Below are 19925 nucleotides of genomic sequence, written 5' to 3' on the forward strand. Positions count from 1 at the left end.
GGATAACAATATCTATTTCACAAGAATTGTACAATGTCTTGTGTGGAAAGCAGGGTAGTATGTGGCATGTCCTTCATCAAAGGTAGTCCCTTCCTGCTCTTTTAGGATTCTATGTCTTGTGCCCTCAGTGACTGGGATAAGATCTGCCCAAATAGGTGCCCATTAGATGCTCTCTGATGGAGATTAATTAGGTCTACCATTCTCTATCTGGTCCAGGTACCTGGTTATTTGTTTGGATCAAACAGGAATGCATTCTTGTTAAATGTAAGAATGGAATGCTGGAGGCCACTACTGGCTTTTCAGGAAAGAAGGCTTTTGGCTCGGAACACCATGGAGCTTCTGACTGTAAATAAGAATTGCAATTCTGCTTGGAAATGGGGATAGAAGGTCTGAGAATAAGTGCACTCTGTCCAGGGCAGCCTCCTGAGGAAATGATTTCCGGAGCAAGGTGCCAAAGTGCTTTCGTAAATGACTCTGGCTCACCCCTTTCCCTATCTCCTGCCCTTGTATATGCAACATTTATACAAATAAACATTTGCAGGAGGCGTTTGGGAGGAGGCCAAGGTGGAGCACCCAGCAAAAGAAACAGTAACACCAGAGAACTTAGAACTCCCAAGAAGAATATTCTTTTTCAGAGCAAGGAATTGAAGCACCAGGGAGGGTGGTGGGAGGAGAGGAATGTGTGAGCTTCAGAGCTCCAACTCTTCTCTCGGCTTCTCCTCTCATTCGCCACCACGTACCTCACCCTCTTTTCCACTAGAATGCATGATCTTGAGGGAAAGGACCACTTTTTACTCATTTTTGGATTTGGCTTAGTTATCCAGAATGGCATGCTTACCAAGCAACCACTTTGTGCCAGGAACTGTGCTCCTACAGCCACATCTATCGTGCATTAGATATCGCATAACTAAATAAGCATCCCTTCATCCTTAAAAGTTAGTACTGCATTTGCTCTACTCAGGTTACCAAAAATGTCACCTCCTCATAGAAGTCCCTTCTTCCTCTTGCATGCTTCTTATCTCTTTGGATACCCCTCACTTGTAACTCTGTAATAGAAGCTCCCTGAACACAGAACCTCACTGCCTAGAACAGGGCCTGGCATATAGTAGATATTCAATTAATATGAATATATGATTAGTACTCATTTCACGGTCATCTTAGTCAAGTATTTCTTGTCTGTCTCCTTTGCTACACTGAATTTCTTGATGGAAGAGATGGTGTCATTTTCTTCTTGATTTCTCCATTTTCTGGCACTTAAAAGGTACTCAGTAAATGTTAATGGGACAAACATACAACCAAAAGTCTCTCATTTTTTATGACTCTCTTTTAAATTATTCTCTACTTTATTAAATAAAATATGTAATTTTATTAAACAAATGTGTATTACATAAAATATGGAATAAAGCTGAAAACAGATGAAAAGAGACACGTAAAACAAGGGAGGTATAACCATTATGTTCATTATTAGCAACAAATGCTTGCTGCTATATTCACCAATTCCAATGTGTTTATTAAGCACCTACTATGTGTTGACACCATGCAAGGCACTGTAGAAAAGATGGAGATCAAAGCATATAGTCTTTACACTCAAAGTCAAAGGCTAGTGCTCAGATAAGGGTACCAGTGGGGATCATGGAAGAGTATAGTCCAAGTCAGACTGATGTCATCAGAGAAAAACTCCCAGAGGAAGGACCAGGAAAGCTAAAGAATAAGTTGAAATGCGCCATGTATTCAAGTGATAAGTGGCCTGGGATTGGGCAAGGGACAGAGAATGAGGTGAGTAGGGTAGGGAGAAGTTTGCCAGGCAGAGGGAACAGTATTTATCACAGCCTATAAGGAACAGAGTGAAAGGACATTCAGGAAAGTTACAGAAGTTACCAAAATGGCCAAAGAAGTAAATGGCCAGTGGCCAGGGGCAGCAGGAGGAGGAGAGAGAGCACAAGGTTGAGGAAGGCATGTCAAGGTGGGTCCTGTATTTATGAACAGTTCAGACTTTCTTTTCTGAAACTGAATCCTATATTTTCTCACCTTTGATTTTCATAAACACACAGAGGCATGCAGAAGATGATTAATCCACTGGAAAGCCTAGTGAACCGATGTCCAAAGAGCCTGTCAGATGGAAACCTCTGGTTGCCTGAAGACCTGGACCTAAATCCCAAATCTGCACACTCTTAAATCCAAATCACTGCACTGGGAATGCATATTAGGTAACCTCTCTCATACCAATGATAATGAACTGGTAATGGATGTCTGGAGTCAGTGTTTATAGAAGGATTCTGTGGTTCCATCTGCCTCTATAGGAAAGAGAGCTAGGCTAGATTCAAGCTGTCTGCCTTGTGGGGGTGAGAGGAGAATTCAATCCCACCTGTCACATATCTGGCATTTCCTGTAACCACATGGTGCAACGCCTCACTTACACCACGGAGACCTCTATTTCTTGGTGAATTCTTTCTAAATGATTATGATTCTTCATTTACCCCTTTTCCTTGTTTGAACATTTCCTTACCATGACACACACCAGAGACTTTTCCTAGAAATCCAGAAAACTGCTAGCATGGGCCAGTCTGACCGATGATTGTGAAATTCTCCAAATTCAAAAATGGTTCACTTGAGTCAGGCAAACCGGAGGGAACTCTTACTACTGCCTTCCTCCCAACCCCAGATTTGTGAACTGAAGGGAATTAGGATGATCCAAACACAAAGGTCTTAGCAGTGATTACCACCTCCAGATGTGCGTTTGTTCATTGCCATAGGAAGCATTTTAATTAACCAAGCCTTAAAGTTTGCAAAACGTATGGAAGCTAAGATGCCAACCCTCCCACAGGGTTGGGATTTCCATGTAAGGTACTTCTCATATATTTCCTTATTTATCATTTTGATAGCACATTTCATTTAGTAAGTATTTATTAAATAAATGAAGGGATGAATTCATTGATGAAATAAATAGGTAAGGGCTTCCCTGGTGGCGCAGTGGTTGAGAATCCGCCTGCCGATGCAGGGGACACGGGTTCGTGCCCCGATCCCGGAAGATCCCACATGCCGCGGAGCGGCTGGGCCCGCGAGCCATGGCCGCGGAGCCTGTGCGCCCGGAGCCTGTGCTCCGCAACGGGAGAGGCCACAGCAGTGAGAGGCCCGTGTACAGCAAAAAAAAAAAAAAAAAAAAAAAAAAAAAAAAGGTGAAGAAATTAATGACTTTTATCTAGTTCTAATTAAGCTTTTTGAGGAGAGGACCCAAGAATTTTTCATCTTCATCCTTCCATGGAGCTTATCATAGTATCTGACACATAATGGTTTCTCAGTAAATGTATATACTATGGACTATATTCCATAAGTACAGAATACATATGTACGTGTGTGTGCACACACACTTTATAGAGCCCACCGCAGCACATTCCTCAGTAAGAACAGATCGGACAATGCATGTTCAGTGAATATTTTATATCATTTTCAGGATTTAGGTTTCTCCACAAGTGGTCCATGAACGATTTGTATCAGAATATAAAAATTAAGTAGGAGTAATTCTTGGTCCCCATTCCAAGATCAGTCATGGGCATTTTTAGCAAGTTCTTAAGAGGTTCTGATGTACAACCATTAGAGAATCACTTTCTAAACCAAGAGCTACTTGAGAGCAGGAACTGGGTCTATGCATCTTTGATTCTCTCAAGTGCAATGCAACTTAAGGCCCAGCACACAGTGGGCTTTACTTATTGAATGAAGGAGCTTTCAGGGCAAGTTCTTACCAGATGTGATGACTGTCAAACTGGTGACATTTCAAATCAAGCTAATTGAAAAACAGATGATCCCACAAGGGTCAAATTGTGTACCACAGTTGTTTCCTCCAACATGCTTCTGGAAGTTAAGAGGAGTGCCTCAAGCTTCGTGGAACCATGGGTTCCAACATGCCCTACTATCTGAGACTGGATTTAAGGCATGTGCTACTGGCGTTCTTAGTGCAAATGTCTGAACTCAGCAGTACTACCTAATAAACTGACTCTGATCAGATTCTTTGGAAACAGACTCTGGCAGAGATTTGCATGTCCAGATGTTTATTAGAAAGTGCTTTTGGGAGATATACCTGTGGGGAGTGAAGGTACTAGAACTGAGCAGACAGAGGGATTGGGCTGCGATGCAGTCACAAGAGAGGCCTCAGCTGATCCCACTGGGGAGCTCTGGAACTAGGATGACCCCTCAGAGTTGCTCCACATGAGGCAAGTGGGCCAGACCTTTGAACCCCACATGGAAGAATCATTGGATGTGGGCTGACCCTGCAACCTTCCATGGAGGATGACTGGTAGCTGGAGAGCTGACAGTGACCAGCAATCTCAACGTCTGGGCACACGAGTCCTTTAGTACTAATGGAGGATATCTGTCTGGTACACTACCACATCCAACACCCCAATTACCTATGACTATCATCTCTAGAGAATTCATAGTTTGAAGATGGTGTAGTGTGTTGCTAGTTAACTATAGGCTTTGGGGTCAGGAAAAACAAATCTGATGTCTCTTCCTTTTACTAGCTGTATGACCTGCATAAGAAACTTCTTTTAAAAATCTCAACATTATTTATTAAACAGTTTCTTTCTCATTAACTGGTGGTGCTCATTTTGTCATACACTGAATTTAGATTCCCTTTCTATATGAGTTCATAAAGTCCTATGCCCATTTGTATCCATTTCTTTTTTTTTAATTTAATTTAATTTTTTTAATACAGCATTTTCTTATTAGTTATCTATTTTATACATATCGGTGTATACATGTCAATCCCAATCTCCCAATTCATCCCACCACCACCACCACCCTGTGGCTTTCCCCCCTCGGTGTCCATACATTTGTTCTCTACATCTGTGTCTCTATTTCTGCCTTGCAAACCAGTTCATCTGTACCGTTTTTTCAAACTTCAGGTTTTCCCTTGCAAAATGGTACATGACAATGTCTGGCTCCTGGGACGTAATATGTGCAAAGCACCTCTGCCTCCTCACTCTTTCTCCTTAAAGGTTATTTAACATCAGTTTAACATTTATTCATTCGTCAAACATGTTGGTTGGACTCATTATGTATGTGTAAAATGAAAATGACTTGGGGGCAGGTATAGTTGCATCCCCTGAGCCTGTTCTCAAAATCAGTGACTTTAAAAAAAATACAATTTAAAAGCGCAATAAAAAGTAATTTACAGTCATAATGAAAACATAATGGTTTCACAAACATAATGAAAAGTAATTGAAGGAAACAATGTAAAATAAACATGGATGGAGCTAGAGATTGTCATACTGAGTGAAGTAAGTTAGACAGAAAGTGACATATTGTATGATATTGTTTATATGTGGAGTCTAAAGAAAAAAATGATACAGATGAACTTACTTACAAAACAGAAACAGACTCACAGACTTAGAGAACAAACTTATGGTTACTAGAGGGAAGGGTTGGGATAGTTAGGGAATAAAAAGAAAATAAATAAAAATAAATAAATAAACAATTATTTCTTTGACAAATATTTGAGCGCCTACAGCCCGTGCCAAGCCTATCCTGTGTGCTTGGGATTCATTGGTGAACAAAGTAGATGAAGCTCTTCTCTCTTTCAGAGTACATCTTCTAAAAGGCATTTGTGTGTGCATTTATTTATTTGCTTAAATATTTATTTATTTTAACCAAATAAATACATGCACATTCCTTTTATTTATTTATTTACACATAGATAAACAGATAGATAAACAGATAGGTAGGTAGGTAGGTAGATAGGTAGATAGGTAGATAGATAGATAGATAGATAGATATACAGATATATAGATATGTTAGAAAGTTATAAGTGCTATGGGGAAAAATAAGGAAATTTTGAGGAAGGATGCAAGATGCATTTTAAAATAAGATGGTCAGGGTGAGCTTCACTGAGTAAATGAAAATGACCTTTCAATGAGAGTTGAGGAAGGTGTGGGAGCCACTTAGTGGAAAATTATTTCAAAGAGAAATAATAACCAGTGCAAAGGCCCCGAGGCAGCAGCATGCTGGTCATATCTGAGGAGCAACAAGGAGTCAGAATGTATGACACGTAGAAAAATAATCGAGGCGTGTCACCTTGACTGTCCTAGCCTTTGTACTGACCCACAATGCAGGTCCTCCCCTGCCCAGCCCACCACTGAGCCTCTGCTCAGATGGAGGAGCCCTGTGCTATTTTATGTCCCTCTTCACTTTCCAACCCCCCACACAGAATAGCAAACTACACATACCATGGCATTTTATTCCAGCTATCCTCTTTCTCTATAGAAACCACAATAGTGAATTCAGTCTGGAAAAAATCACCGGCATAGAATAAGAAACATACACGCACACACACAAAATCTAGGTTACAAACAAACCTGGAACAGACATCCCAAACAAGCTTCCATGAGAAAGCTCAGGGCTAGGTCTTCATCTTATTTCAGCCTAGCAATGGCAGTCACCAAGAGAAACTGATCTCTTGTATTTCCACAACTTGAATGCTTCATCCTGGACTGGAATTTACAAAATAGGAAGAAAAAATAATAATCTGTGGTATAAATAATGCTGCCTCTCAGACTTCTTCCCCTATGATCTGGATTCTATTTGGACTGAAAATTTGGGTAGATATACTCACACAGAGTGGTTCCTGCTGTTTGAATTCACACATAAAGTTCAACTTTAACAGTTAGAAAAGATTTAGTGATGGATCTAAGAATCTTGTAGAGAAAACTGCACAAGATTAAAATCTTAACTCTCATATCTTCTGGGATCTCATTTCTGAGTATTTATGAGGAAGGGAAATTCTGGATCCTTTCCCCATGTCCAGGAAGAGCTACATGATATCAGTCCTTCAGCCAGAGTTTCATCATTTACATCTTTGCTGATCATGGTTTGGTGCATGTAACAGCATTCAATTCTCTTGAAAGGCTGGAATGGTGTTATATTTCTGATGAACTACTCAAAGCACATTTTTTTGCTCTGATTTTTACCCAGTGTCTCTGACAATAGCTTTGAATCTGTCACCAAATGACTGTGATTTTGGCCAAGGCACTTAAAATCTCTCGAACTCTTTTCTTATTTGCAAAAAAAAGAGTCCTGTACCTAGAACATGAAGACAAAGATTTGGTTCCTGGCTCTGCTACTTATTAATTCTGTGACGTAAGGCAAGACATTTAAACTTTCTCTGCTGAAGGCTCCTCATCTGGGTGAGCTACCTCACAAAATATCATGGCACTAGATGAGCTCTGCGAAATAACTATGAAGTGATACTGAAATAAAAGAGGCATTAATATGTGTTGCCAGGGATCACTGAGGTCTGCTCTCTGCTGCAAGGTTCTACGACATCTAGAGAGGTCACTTACATCTTCCTAACCCATTAAAAAAAAAGAAACTCAAAGGCACTCACATACACATTTTCTTATTCTACTAATAGGATAGGTGTTTCCTCTTATAGGATTAACCCCTCTGAGGCCCAAATTTATGGTCTTATGGTGCTTGAATCATCATTCTGTTCTTCACTAAGACTATCAGTTTATGTTAATAATTAAGAATTCAGCCTCCAGGTCAGAAAGTTTCCAGACTTTTTCACTTACTAACTGCAACCTTGGGCAAATTCCCTTCCTTCTCTAAGCCCAGATTCTGCAAAGTAGGAATAATAATAGTACTTTTTAATAGAATGCTGGTTAGATTTAATGAAATAATATATATGCTTGCTTTAGCATGTTATCTGGCACACAGAAAGCGCTTAACACTGATTGTTACTAATACTGCTGTTGTTAATTTTACAATATAACTATACACACACACACAACTATATTTTTAAAGTTAGGTGCTGGAATCAGCCTGTCAAGGAAAATGGTTCTGTGGGTCATTAAGGTTGTAATTTCAACATGATTATGACATTGTTCATATATTTTGCTTGCAGATCACCTTTTTTTTTTAAAAAAAGAAAGTCATTTCAATGCATTATTCTGATCTGTATGTTAAAAAGAGGATGGGGGTAGAGGATGACAGAGAACTGAACCAACAGGCTTAACTGAGAATCCACTGTAATTAAAGTGCTGGGCTAAGAACAGAATGGAGGTATTTGGACTCTAATCAATACGAACTTAAAAGAAAGAGGATGTTCAAGTGGATGCTAAAAGAATTCTCTGCCAGCAACCATTCTACTACCATGCACATTACTCCCTCCAATCCTGCTAACAAAACACACACATAGAAATAACCAGAAACTTCTAGATCCAGCTTGCTTTTACTTGCTACTCCCAGTTTGCCATGCCCCCATTACTGCCTGATGACTTTTCCCCCAAAGTTTAAGAAAAAAAAAAGCTTGAGATTTACACAGGTACTTGGTGGTGATGCAGAACCTCACGGAATTTATAGGCTTACAGACTTCTGTTTGAATCTCAGCTCTGCCATTTACATTAGCTGTGTGACCTTGAGAAGATTCTTAACATCTCTTAACATTTTTTCCTTTAATCTGGCATGATGATTAAAGAAGACAACTGGAATTACTGTCCTTTGATTCCCCACCAGACACCAGATGAGGTGAGAGATACAGACATTTATACATGGAATCTAAATTTAGGAGATATTGTGGGGTAAGATCTATCTCCACGAATCAACAGCAACACAAGGAATACAAGCATTAAATGGTTAGATTTAGAGCAGGATAGAAGACTCAGACACCAAATGAAAGTCTGGCCTCAGCCACTGAAAGTTCCGTTATCATTTTTCCTCTGTTTCAGTCCATATCCATAAAAGGAGGGGGGGATTAGAACCTATCCACAGGACAGGTGTGAGGAATAAATGACATATGGATGTAAATCACACTGCATTGTCTTGAGCATAATCATTAGTTAATAAATGACAGTTTTAAAATTATTGTTATTATAGCATCAGTAGGAGCAGTCGTATGATCATGGTTATCTGTTACTGAAGGGAGTAGGGCAGGAAAAAGGTGCATAGGTTTTCTAGATAATGAGAGCAACCTGAGCAACTGTGTTTGGGCTGGAACCCAAAACGTAATGTGGTGGGTGGGCAGTGAATACACAGGTGAAGTGACAGCACTTTATAAATGGGAGAACCAGAAAGTAAATCCTGGGACTGGGGCCCACCCACTACCCCCTCCCCTACACCAATAAAGACAAACCAAAGATAGGAGAAGATTCTGATTCCCCTCATGTAAGCCCTTTTCCCTCCATCCCTACAGATAAGACTTTAAGCTAATCCTCTCTCTGGAGTAGAAGTTCTAGTAACCAGAAAAGGATGGCGGGGTGGGGCGGGGAGCGTTCAAAGAAAGCATCCCTGAATACCCCTAGGAAGTTTCTACAGGTTTCTTTCTCCCTTGGTATGGGAAATGATGGTGTATAGGGTACAGCCTTCCAGTAAAACAACAGGGGAGAGTGGAATAGGATGCCAGAACATCAAAACAGAGCTCAGTAAGCTTGCTTGGTTCCTTCTTTATCTTAATTTACATTTTGGGAAACTGAGGCTCAGGAAGGGGGTAACTTGGGTGACATCTTACAGCCAGAAGGCAGTAAAGACTGTAGAGATGAGAACCCAGGGTGAGTGGCTCCAACCTGAAAGCTGTGTTCCCATATCACACAGTTGTTCCCTTCCACAGAGCATAATAATGCAGGCTTACAAAAGAACTAAGCGATGCCTTAGAAACTCAAGCCTCCTCAATTTAGAGAAAGGGATTCTGAGCCCCATAGAGAAAAATCGACTTACCTCAGGTAGTCGTGGATGGGTGGCTGAATTAGAATTATAATTCAAGTCCCTGTACTCAGACAGTGTACCTTCTAGTGCCCACTCCCACACTTCTGCAGAAAGCCCATGGGCTGGAGTATCTTGGAAGAGGTCTCCATTCCTCAAGGTTTTCTGTGTATAGACCAGGAGTCAGCCCATGAAGGTTTTAAGTCCCCTGTCTATGGCTGGCCAGGCCCCAGGTTGGCTCTGTGTAGCTCTCAAGTAGCAATTCCCATGAAATATCTCACAAAAACGTAGTGGAAAGGAATGAGGTCTCTTATTAAATCTGTTTTAGGCTTGTTGCCTGCTGTCCTATCTTGGCCAGTTCAACATCTTCCTCAGTCTCCTGGCTCTAACACATAAGGTACAGGTGCTGAGCCTGGGGATCCAGAGGGCTCCAGAACACTGACCCCAGGGTGAACAATCACCCACGTGCTTTTTTCACCTAGAGCACACATCAGCTGAGTGTTCCTGGCCAGAGCTGCTGAGAGAGACAAGCCATTCAGCTCCTTGGCCAGGTAGTATTGAAAGAACCACAACAAACAGCAGCATCTGGAAACGTGTAATCAGAATTGGCACAATTGCAGGGGAAATGCAGTGTAGTATATTAAATTATTTCTGCAACTGTGGCTCTGTCTTTAAAAGGGAAAAAAATAATCACACACAATGTTTCATATTTCAATTTTAAAAGAGGGAGGCTCGGTTTTTAAAGTCAAATACATACTTCAGAGCAAGGCATGCATTTGGGTTTGTAATTCATTTTCATGTGCTTATTTATTTATTTATTTATGGTTAGCTGAGTTCCAAAAAGGATTTGAAGCAAAAGATTTGTAATTCTTTTCTTCTCCAAGTTTGGTCGGCCAAAAGTTTTCTTTGAGAGGCTTATTGTTGTGCTGGAAATTGGGGGAACAGATAAAGGAAAAAGTGTGATCCTTGGCCTCAAGGTCTCAATCACATGAAATGAAGATGGAGTAATAATAATAATAATAATATACAATGTTATGGTTTATCAAAATATTACTTTTTTAAACTTTTTTTAACTTAAGACTTAACTTAATTAAGTCTTTTCAAATGAAACTGTGAGCAAACAGAATTTTTTCTAGCTTATTCTTGATTAAACTGATACTAAGAGAGGCAAGATGGTCAAATCAGGTTCACCTGGCTGGTAGCCGGTAGAACCAAACTTGGAATCTCAGCACGTCTGAATCTGAAATCAAGTCTTGATTGACCAGTATGGGTCAGAAAGAAGAGAGGAGGAAAGGCTGAACTAGTTTGGGAAGGCTTTATGAAAGAGTAACATATGCACTGGGTATGAAAGATGAGTAAGAAGAGCTTGGGATGGCCAAAAAGCACATGGAAAGATGCTCAACATCACTAATTATTAGAGAAATGCAAATCAAAACTACAATGAGGTATCACCTCACACCGGTCAGAATGGCCATCAACAAAAAGTCAACAAACAATAAAGCTGGAGAGGGTGTGGAGAAAAGGGAACCCTCCTATACTGTTGGTGGGAATGTAAACTAGTACAGCCACCATACAGAACAGTATGGAGGTTCCTTAAGAAACTAAAAATAGAGCTACCATATGATCGAGCAAACCCACTCCTGGGTATATATCCAGAGGAAACCATAATTCGAAAGGATATGTGTACCCCAATGTTCGTTGCAGCACTATTTACAATAGCCAGGACATGGAAGCAACCTAAATGTCCATCAACAGAAGAATGGATAAAGAAGATGTGGTACGTATATACAATGGCATATTACTCAGCCATAAAAAAAGAATGAAATAATGCCATTTGCAGCAACGTGGATGGACCTAGAGATTGTCAGAGTGAAGTCAGACAAAGACAAATATCATGCGATATAGCTTATATGTGGAATCTAAAAAAAAGGGTACAAATGAACTTAAATACAAAACAGAAATAGAGTTACAGATGCAGAAAACAAACTTATGGTTTCCAGGAATTAAGGGGGGAGGGATAAATTGGGAGACTTTGATTGACATACACACACTACTACCTATAAGACAGATAACTAATAAGGGCCTACTGTATAGCACAGGGAACTTTACTCAGTACTCTGTAATGGCCTATATGGGAAAAGAATCTAAAACAGAATGGATGTATGTATAACTGATTCACTTTGCTGTACATCTGAAACTAACACAACATTGTTAATTAACTATAGTCCAATACAAATTTTTTTTAAAAAGAGTTTGGTTTTAGTAGAATTGAGAAAGGCAAAGCAACGTAACGGAGGACTTCCTATCCCTTCACAAAACGCACTAACCCAGTGTATGCCTACTGATACATGGTGAAGAATACCTCCTGAAACTCAGCCACTTGCCTTGCTTCCTAGCCACAGAGGTCCTGCTGATATTCATAACATCCTTATGGTTACAGAGTCCAGCTATGACCTCTCCCCAGCTGAGAGCTTGGCTTTGGTCATAACCTCCATTGGGTCCGCCATAGTTAGAGCCACAGGAGCTTAAGCTATGATAGGATCCACAAAGCCTTTGGCTCCATAGACAGGCTGGTCCGCCATAGTTAGAGCCACAGGAGCTTAAGCTATGATAGGATCCACAAAGCCTTTGGCTCCATAGACAGGCTGGGTGGTCCAACCCAGAGGTAATGCCCACAGGAAGGATTTTTATCAATGGAAAACAGAAGGCTGCAAGGCTGCCAGTAGATAAACGCCTTTTTTCCATTCTACCTTTGACAGGCTATTCTGAGATGCACTGGTTCCATGTGGAACCTCTCTGGAGAGGTCCTAAGTGACAAAGCAATCAGCTGCACTTTCATGAGAAGCTGTGACCAACTTGTTAATACACTACCCTGTAAAAACTTTCCCTTGAAATACCTACTTTGCTTGTTTCTAGAATATCAAACTCTCCTTGACCTTTCTTGTCCTTTTGATTCACATCTTCTCAGTCTCCTTTGCTAGGTTCTCCTCATTAGAACTTCTGAACATCGAAATGCCCAGGTTTCAGCCTTTGAGACTTTTCTCATCCAGACTCAATTATTTTTTTTGGTGGCTGGGGGGGATATTCCTATTGCTAATGAATCTCAAGCATACTTCTCCAGTCCAGACCTGCTTTGTAGACTTCGGACTTGTGTATTCAGCCAACTGTCTGATCAGTATCTCCACATGGACATCCAATCAGCATCACTAATTTAACATGTCTAAAACTAAATTATCTGTCTTCTCCACATACACTCCACAAGCAAACAAATCTCTCCTGTGCTTTCCCCATCTCAGAAAATAACCTTTTCAACCTGCTGATACTAGAGTCATTTTTGACACTTTTCCCCCTCACCTTTTCTCTGCACCCCTATCCCCATTTCTAATCCATCAGCTAATACAGAATGAATTCACTTCTTTTCCTTCTTCAGCTTTTATTCTGCAGAACAGTCCAAGGTGCCATTTTCTCTCGCTGAATTATTACAGTAGCTTCCTAGCTAGTCTCTTTGCTGCCACCCTGTCCCCCTATTTTCAACTCAGCAGACTGAGTGGTTCTTTTAGAACATAAATCATATGACATCTCTCCTTAGCTTAAAAAACATCTTAAATTTTCCATCCTACGCAGAGCAGAAGCCAGTCCTCAAAATGACCTACAAAGCTCTCTTTGATCAGCCTCCCCAAGACTTCAATATCTTTTTCTTTTCTCTCTCCACCACAGTTCCCTTGGTCTCCTTGACTGCCCTCAAACATGGCCCCCTTGCTTTCATCTCAGGGCCTTTGCACTTGCCATTCCTCAGCTAGAGGAAATGTACCCTAGATATATGCCTGGCTCACTTTCCCACCTCCTCAGGGCTCTGCTCAAAGACCTCTTCTCAACAAGGCCCATCGTGACCACCCCACTTAACATTGCCATAGAATCCTTTTCCCTTTCCCAGCTTTGTTTTTCTGTATAACACTTCTCTGAACCGACATGCTATGTATTTTACTTATTTCTGTGGTTTACTGTCTATATCCAACCCCTAATAGTAAGCATCCTGAATCTGGGGTCCCCCATCACTCTTATATTCCCAGCCCTGTAACAGAAAGGTGCTTGATAGACATTTGTGGAATAAGTGAGCACCTAGTTACCCTGCATCCTCTGTGATTTTCTTCCCTTTGGGATCAGTGTTTCCCGCCTGCTGAGGTCATGAGAAGGGTGTAGAAAAAGGCTTTGTGGTCATCACTTGCGGCTTAAAGCCCAGGCAGAAGATGCGTCTCTCATGTGTAGGAAAATACAGCACATCCTCTGCAACAACAACCATGACTCTCACCAAGGAGGGAAAAAGAGCATTAACGTGGGCATAGCTTGCAGACTCACAGGGTAGGCAAGGCCTTCCCAAGTAGCCACTCTAGTGTGCTGGTTGCCATGAATTACAGAGTGCCATTTGTGCATGCAAGAGGAAAGGAGCAGTAGTTGGGAGAGGCTTTAATTTTTCATTTGAGCCAAGTCTTAATGTGGTATTTCAATAAGCAAAAATGAGATGGAAAGGGGGGCATTCCATGTGAGAAAAATAAATAAAAGGATTATTGCCCTGGGAAGAGGGGACCTGGCAGGGATGGATCTGGGAAGCCATGGTTGAGCAGCGGGCTTTTATTCAGGTTCTAAGGGCAGCGCTATGTGTGGGCCCCAGGATGAACAAAGGCCTCATAGAGCTGAGTACTGGGCAACAGGCTGTGGGAAGATCACAATCCAAAATTCAGCATCTATTGCCCCTGTCAGCATTCCAGAAGTCTCTTCACTCTGAGAAAAAAATATATAGAGAAAAAAATATATAGAGAAAAAAATATAGGAAAAAATATGTGTTTGAGAGAAGTGAACATTATGGCTATGTACCTGTGCTGGTTAGGGAAGATGGAAAAAAAAAAGCAAGCTTTATTATTATCATTATTATTATTATTACTAATATTTAAATGGAAATTCCTGGCTGTGTTGAGCAAAGGATTTTTGTATGAATGGCCTTCAATAATTATAGATACACATCTGGGCTTTTCTGCCTGACATTAGTTTATAGTGAATTGCACTTATAATTTACTGATCACTGCTCCCATCCCCTCCCCCTTTAAAGTTTGGGAAAGTTAATGCAGTTTCCATAGGACAAACAATTTACCAAAAATATACACTGTGTGGCTCTGTTAGTGAACTGATGCACTAGCGGAAGCAGAGTACACACAGTTCATCAAAACACAGCCTCTGCCCTCAACAGACAAAAGGATCTAGAACTAGAAGATCTGAATTTTGAACCTCAGCCCTGTTGATTTTTAGCTCTGTGAACACAGGCACCCTTCCTAATCTCAATTTGCCCTCCTGTAAAAATGCGGATCACACTAAGACAATTACTAGGAAGACCCAAAGATGAAAAAGTGCTTTGCAAATTGTTTATCTCAGGTTGTGTTCTTGTGGAGGTGCTCCTTATGCTTCAGTTTTTCTGTCTCCTCCCAACTGCTCCCACTGAGAGAGGGTGGATTTAATGTAGGCTCTGGTTTGAGTTCCCTCTGTCTCCCTCCCAAAAGCTGCAGCAACCTGCAGTCCTCAAAGAAAGAAGAGGAGAAGATGAGGGAGGTGCCTAGAACCACATCTCCAGCTCTTCCTTCAGTGAAAACAGTGGATGTTTGCAGGCACATCCATTCATGGAGACTGCAAGGATAAGACCTACATAATCCACATGCTATGTATACCTCCTCATCCTCTTCTTCAAGAACCAAACATAGTAACAACCTAATACACCTCTGGGGGAAAATAAATATTTTCACGGGCTTGATACAGCTGCCTTTAAAAAAAATATTTAATTATAAAAAATTCATAGATAAACAGATAAAAGATTGATATCCATAACATACAAAGAACAAGAAAAATTAATAAAAATAAGTCAATTAAAATGGGCAAAGGTTATGAATAGCTACTTCACAAAGAGAAAAACTTAATAGCCAATAATGGCCTAAAATTTAGGGAAATATGCTCCACCTCACCAGTAATAAGGGAAAAGTAAAACAAAAACAGAAACAAACATCTATAACAACATCAGAACAGACCACTTTACATTCATCAGCTCATCAAAAATCAAAACGTCTGACATATTCTTTTGATAATTCAATAGAGTCTAATCATCCTGAGTCCTATGTATTTTAGTCACTTTAAAAAACAATCTCGGAATCTTTTGTGGTAAAAGAGGTCAGGGGGCACTATGATTTTGTTTACATAAAGTTTTTCACTTACTTGCAAAGTCTTGCCCTTTACTTTGTAAATTATTCACTCCACAGCCAGCTGTGAGCACAGTCAAATTAAAAACTTTGCTGATCCCATGTTTGCTTACCAAAGGTTTCTTCTTTCCCCACCCTCAACCTCATGGATCACTCTGGATATTTGTAGGTTAGGAAAACCTAACCGGGGTGTTACCAGTTGCTATGGACTCTGAGGTTTGCCTATTCCATGCATTGAGACAAAAATAAACTTTTCATTAATAATAATTGATTTTGTTCACATCTCTTCAATTTTCCATGTTTTAGGGTACTTTTTAAAAGGATTGTTTTCCCTGCATTAAGAGACATTGGGCTCAGTGACCTCTTAGATTTCTTGCAACTTTATGAGCCTATGACTCCATAGCTTTCCAAATGCTCTTTTATTATTTTAAACATAGTATTTAATGAGAAGTTAGAGGACTTGGGGGGAGGATTGGCAGAGAGGGAGAGAAGGGTGGAGAAGGTCAAGTGGTCCCAATTGTGTGCTGGAATCCTGTAAAAGCAGCCTTGGGTCCCAGATGAAACCTATAGAGGGTTTAAATAGTAGCATGTGCTTTGCCAGAACACATATCTCAGTCTCCACATCAGGCCTGCAGCCTTGGGAGGTGGGGCCGTTGTCAAAGCCCTAGATGCATATGTAGACTTTCTTCCAGAGTCCCCTGGGAATCTGTGCTACAGGATCAACCATCCTGTCCCAACATGGGACATCCCCTCAAAGTCCTGTCTCCCTGGTGTTAGAATGGGTACCACCTGCACAGCCATGCCGTGATACCATTCCCTGCTGCTTAGAAGAGGCTGCTGGGACACACATTTTGCTCCGTGCACATCTGGGGGTTGTGTCAGAGCCCTGGGAGGAAAGATCAAGCTCTTTGAAAATGGGATTATATTTGTGTCTGTTTCCCCAGCTTCCCAGGGAGTGGGTAGGATGGAAATGGGGAGAGGGAAGACATGGCCAAAGCCAGAATTACTGGATGGGAGTCAGAAGAATTCCTTATTTCAGTGAAAAAAATGGGAATAACAAAAGGCTCATCACAATTCCTGGTACACAGTAATAGCTCAATAAATAGTAGTTATTTTAAAATACCAAGTGGTAGGTAAATCCATGAGGGCAAGGCTGTACCTTACACATTATCCTTCCCACTGTTATAGGCACTTAATAACTATTTATTGAACAGCTAAATGAAAAAACAAAAGAGTATGAATTCTGGACTTCTCTCTGCCAATTAAGTCAACGTGAGACTTGGAGAAAGTAACTTTCTCTTCCTGGGACTCAGCTTCCTCCTCTGTATACTAAAGGAGGACATTATTGATCTCATGGCTCCAGACCACAGTCCCATCAAAATGCTCCCTGCCGCACTAGTCCAAACAATTCAGTCCTGATTTCTTAGTCTCACTGACAGAACCTTCTACATGTCGCTCTGTTATATTTTCCATTTTATTTCTCACTAGCCTCCTACAAGGCCAGTCGATCTAATCACAACCTTCTAAATTTCTTATGCATTTCTTTCTTTTTTTTTTTTTTTTTTTGCGGTACGCAGGCCTCTCACTGTTGTGGCCTTTCCCGTTGCAGAGCACAGGCTCCAGACGTGCAGGCTCAGCGGCCATGGCTCACGGGCCCAGCTGCTCCGTGGCATGTGGGATCCTCCCGGACTGGGGCACAAACCCGTGTCCCCTGCATCGGCAGGCGGACCCTCAACCACTGTGCCACCAGGGAAGCCCTCCTATGCATTTCTTGCCCCTAGACCTTTGGCTCACAGTACTTATCCTAAGGGCTTTCTTCTCTTTTCTTCACACAGCTGACTTTTTCTCATTATTCAAGTTTCAGCATCAATCACTTTCTTCAGGGAATACCATTCACCACCCTCTCCCATCCTGCATACGTAGGGTGGGATAGAGACCCCTCTACTGTGCTGGCAAAGATCCTGGAGCTTACCCCTAATCTGGCATGGTCCACTTTAACTGTGATTCTCTTTTTGTGTATTTCTTCCTTTTGAGACCAGTGACTATTTTATCCTCCTCTGTGTCCCCAAAGACTTCCCAGTGCCTTTATCATAATAGATGCTCAATAAAGTTTTCCTGAACTGAACTGTTATCTTCTGCATGCCACTGGGAAGAAATTTCCAGTCATTATTTTAGAATGAGTTCACATGAATCTCCACAAGAATGAGTTATTTTTACAAAGTCTTGGAAGACAGCTATAAAATATAAAAGACTTCACACATTGTCCAGATAAAGAAACACATAGGGAATGTTTCAAAGTCTGGATGTTAAAAATAATCTATCATTCCATGGTAAGCTGAAATGATATCTCAAAGAAATGTCAATGCATTAAAGTGGGAAGTCAATTATACTTGACATAAATGTGTCTTAAACACAAGCTCTGCCACTTAATTTAGGTCCCTGACTTCTCTTGGAGGCAGTACTATCCAGTAGAAATAATACTGATTTCGGCATGATGCAAATCCGGTTTCACTTCCTATATGCATCTTCGTGTAACTCTGTGAACACGTGAAATGTACTTATATTCTTTAAGCTCAGTTCTCTCATCTATATCATGGCCTGATTCAATGTAACACATGGGGTGTTCTAATATTTTATGAAGTCCTGTAAAGAATTTAGCATAGTATACCTCATATGAAATTCATATTGGCCCCTCCCCGTTTTTTAAATTGATTTGTTTGTTTGCTTATTTATTTATTTATGTTTGGCTGCATTGAGTCTTCGTTGCTGCATGTGGACTTTCTCTAGTTGCAGCAAGCACGGGCTACTCTTTTTTTTTTTTTTTTTTTTTTTTTGCAGTATGCGGGCCTCTCACTGTTGTGGCCTCTCCCGTTGCGGAGCACAGGCTCCGGATGCGCAGGCTCAGCGGCCATGGCTCACGGGCCCAGCCGCTCCGCAGCATGTGGGATCTTCCCGGACCGGGGCACGAACCCGTGTCCCCTGCATCGGCTGGCAGACTCTCAACCACTGCGCCACCAGGGAAGCCCACGGGCTACTCTTTGTTGCAGTGCTTGGGCTTCTCATTGTGGTGGCTTCTCTTGTTGGGGAGCACAGGCTCTAGGTGCGTGGGCTTCAGTAGTTGTGGCACGTGGGCTCAGTAGTTGTGGCTTGCGGGCTCCAGAGCACAGGCTCAGTAGTTGTGGTGCACGGGCTTAGTTGCTCCACGGCATGCGGGATCCCCCCAGACCAGGGCTCAAACCCGGGTCCCCTGCATTGGCAGGTGGATTTTTAACCACTGCATCACCAGGGAAGTCCCCCGCTCCACCCCAACGTTTATAAAATGAAGATCTTGGGGCAGAATGCATCTAAGGCTTTAGCCATGTCTATGAAGATGGTATGCCCAATTACTGGCAATAGATGACATTCTATATACACCTGTTAATGAAAATGGTGGCACTGGAGGTGGTGGTGGTGGCATTGGTGGTGGTTGCAGAGGAGGAGGAGGAGGAGGAAGAGAACAATTAAATTGTTATAGAAAGATGAAAAAATGTAAGGATTTTTTTTAAGGAGCATAAAATGTGATACCCATGTTGCTGAGACAAAGCAAGTGCTATCACTGGGAAATATTTCTTAGTGTTTACAGCCCAGAACAGTCCTAGTGGATTTTGTCTGTACCAAAGGATACCATAAGAGGAAGTGAGATGAGGTTGCTTTCATCATGATTTAAAAAGGTGGGTCAACATCTCTTAGGATGAAGTGCTCTCTACTTGTGAATTTCATGGAATTCCAAGGTGGCCATGGCTTTTCTTTCTGTGACCCAAGGCAGCATAATTGCAAGGGTCTCAACTAGATTTCCTGATTTAGGTTCAAAGTCTGATTTTTTTTAAATAGCTCATGAAAGTTTAAAATAGCCAAGACTTGACTTCAGGGAATCACCCTTTAAAAAGTATTATTTCTTTAGAAAGTGTCACATGTCTTGGTTTTCTCCATGTCATCACTGGCATGACCATTTTTGAAGGC

Source organism: Hyperoodon ampullatus (genome assembly GCF_949752795.1).
Source record: "Hyperoodon ampullatus genome assembly, chromosome: 6".
Lineage (NCBI taxonomy): Eukaryota > Metazoa > Chordata > Mammalia > Artiodactyla > Ziphiidae > Hyperoodon > Hyperoodon ampullatus.